Source organism: Maylandia zebra, linkage group LG18 (assembly GCF_041146795.1).
Source record: "Maylandia zebra isolate NMK-2024a linkage group LG18, Mzebra_GT3a, whole genome shotgun sequence".
Lineage (NCBI taxonomy): Eukaryota > Metazoa > Chordata > Actinopteri > Cichliformes > Cichlidae > Maylandia > Maylandia zebra.
Window position 1 is genome coordinate 23,939,467 of NC_135184.1, and position 3,070 is coordinate 23,942,536.

At 41.1% G+C, this 3,070-nt stretch overlaps 1 long non-coding RNA gene across 1 annotated transcript; it reads left to right on the forward strand.

Annotated features, from left to right (window-relative positions):
- Positions 1–305: 305 nt before the first annotated feature.
- LOC101475893 (uncharacterized) lies at positions 306–2,207 on the forward strand. Its single transcript, XR_190961.3, has 3 exons — positions 306–456; positions 889–976; positions 1,273–2,207. It is a non-coding gene; the product is annotated as an uncharacterized LOC101475893 (long non-coding RNA).
- The last annotated feature ends 863 nt before the right edge of the window (positions 2,208–3,070 follow it).

Sequence of the window (3,070 nt, forward strand, 5' to 3'; positions counted from 1 at the left end):
CCGGTACCGGCGTTTGGCATCTCTCACCGCGCGCCGTATGAGGCCGCTTTGTAGGCGCTCATATCGCCAGTGGCGAGACCCGCGTTGTAGGAGGCGGTCCTGGCGTTTACTGCAGTGCGGAGGTTTACATGTCTTGAGTTCAGTCAGTGTGTTTCCTGTTTTACTTTGAAGATCTTTGTCCCATGTCAGTGTTTCTAGTCTTGCTTCCCTTGTCTGGTTCAGTCTAATTACTCCCAGCTGTGCTCTCCTTCTGTGTCTCATTACCCTTGTTATCCCTCAGTGTATTTAAGCCCTGTGTTTCTTTCTGTCAGTGTCGTGTCCTCCCTCATAGCTGTGTGTGGTTCTCCCGTGTCTCCTGGTGTATTAGTTTCCCCCAGTTGAATTTGCATTGTTTTGTATCACCTTTACTTCTGCTCAGCAAATAAAGCTGCATTTTTGAGTCAAGTTCCCATTTTGGTGAGTTTGCGTTCTCCTGCTTGCACACAGCCGTTTTGTGACATACTTGCTTTCACAATGTCGTACTGTATTCAGAATAAGCAAACACCACCCTTTCTGTAACTCTCTGGCTGTTAAAAGCAAACGATTGTGGGAAGATTCACTTGCATTAAGTCCACCAAAGAGCAGTGGAAATTATGCTTTTCAGGGGTCAAATGTTGACTGAGTGACAAAGTTTGTGTGACTGCCGAAGGAAACTGCAGTGAGTTCACCGCAAAGAGGAATAATTGTGAAAGAAAAAATGGCTGCAGTGAAAGTTTTTTGTTTTTTTTGTTTTTTTTAAATACTTATGACCAATGTGAAACCAAGAATAGCACAAACCTACACCTACGCAGTACCCATTAACGATTTTTCGATACGTTTTGACTGCCAACATGTCATCTGTGTGTGCAGAGCTCTATCCAGGAGAAAGGGACTGCTGCCAAGAGCACGATGAAAGGCTGCATAATTTTGTCTCCCGGGTTATAAACCACACCGCCTGGTAACTCCAAAGTTCTCTAATTTACACAATGCGTCAGATGGCCTTTAGTCTTATTAATATCCTGGTTTTGTTCAGCTCGTGTTTGTGCAGCTTCACTGTGAGCAAAGCCACACTGAAATGTTCATCCACTGCAGTTCTTTAACAGCTTCAGGGGTGTTACTACTATTGTTTTCAGTGTGTGCATGTACCATCATACCCAAAACATAGCCATCATGGTCCCTCGTGCCCTGATACTTCTGCCTTTCCTTTGTTTTTCTCCCCTTTTCTTTGACTTTTCCTCACTTATCCTCCAACAGTTCCTTTGTCTCTCTTCCCTGAGGTCTGGTGTGTGAGCAGGTAAATCTTACTACAGCTATGAGGTCATGCAACCGGCTTCGACTGGATCTCTGGCTAGCACACCTGCTCTCCCTCGGCTTATCAGCCAGCTGCATATTTAAGAGTCGTTCACTCAACATCAGGTTATACTGCTTCAGTAGTGCTAACAGCTTCCAGCCCAGCTTAGCGTCTTTGCGTCTGGTCTCCTCTTTAATATTCTCCAGTGGGCTCAGCTCTGGAACAGCTCCCTCTGCTGCACTCCATCCATCATCAACAAAGTTCTCCCACTAGTTTTGTTCTTCATCTGTATGCTAAACGATTCCAGTAACTTGTCACGTAATTGTTATAGGGTAACTGTCTGTTTATGACTTTGTAAATTATCTAAACCTTCACTGTCACATTTGCAGGTAGAAAAAAGCAATATCACCTGCTCTATAAGATTTTGCCACAAAATGTATTGCTATAATGTGTTAAGTGTATTTTTAATTCCTCTTGAAGATGTAGTGCTATCTCGTGAAATTCAGTGTGTATCGATTACATTTTTCATGTAAATTACCAAACCTTGCTCTTCAGTTTATGAGCTACGGAAGAATGTCCTTTTTTTTTTTTTTTTTTTTTTGTCTCTCATAAAATTCTCCAGTAAAAATATTGTTTGGCATCCTTGTTCCTTTTTCTGAATTATTGCAAAACAAGATTAATAAATGAGGATTTTGAATAGGAACCAAGCAAATTGCTCAGGACAATGAAGTTTAAATCAGTTCATATTTCTATTCACAGTGAAGACCATCCACTGAGCACTGAGGCCTCGTTAGACCAGTAATCATTAAGGTTATTAGGAAATAAATCTCCTTGTCTTATCTTCAGTAAAAGTATTCAAATAATATTAAATATTATCCCTGCGATCTACAGCGCTGAACCATTTAGTGTCAATGTCATTATAAGTATCACTTTCACACAATGCATATTTTATTATAGACAAAATTTTGATGAGCTGAAGGAGAAAACTTAATAAAACTTGCCTCATGATGGCCCAGTATTAGATTTCATATCACTGTGATAGCAGTGATAACAACATGAAACAGTCACGTCAGCTCTCACTGTGTGGAAAGAAAAAAGATGATCTGATGATCCGGGATACCAACATTAATTCCTGAAATAGGAGAGCTATGTAATGCAAAGACAATGCTGACACACACACGCGCACCCACACACACACACAGAAATACACAAACATGTTACATTTAGTGAAGTTGCGTGGACAGTGTGTGGGATGTCAGAACTGAAACCACACAGTCAACAGTTGCAGGCTATAAAATTTGAACTTTGAATTGTGTGTCTGTGTTAAGGTGAATGTGTGTGTGTTTGTGGCCATACAAAACACTCCACTGGAAAGATGTGAGAGGAACATTTCGTAACAGGAACATGCCATTATTCATCTAGAGAACATATCTTGATATTGGGTGGCGCAGTGGTACCATTGCCTCAATCTAGATCTCATCTAGATTATCATATTAAGATTTGGGACACATCGTCAGTGGTGGACCTTGGATTCATCGGGTGTTTCAGCCATTATCACTAGACACCCTCATCCAAGGAGGCCCTGCCGGGGTTGATCAGGCCCTGGAGTGTGTCACTGGTTTATGTTAAATTCGTATTTCTCTTATTCTTTCTTCTGTTTAGTTTTCTACAGTTTATTTTCTCCTATCTATTCACTGCAACTGCAACGTCTTTAGCATTTATGGAACCTCACTTCTTCAGAGGGATAGAAAAGGTGATAAA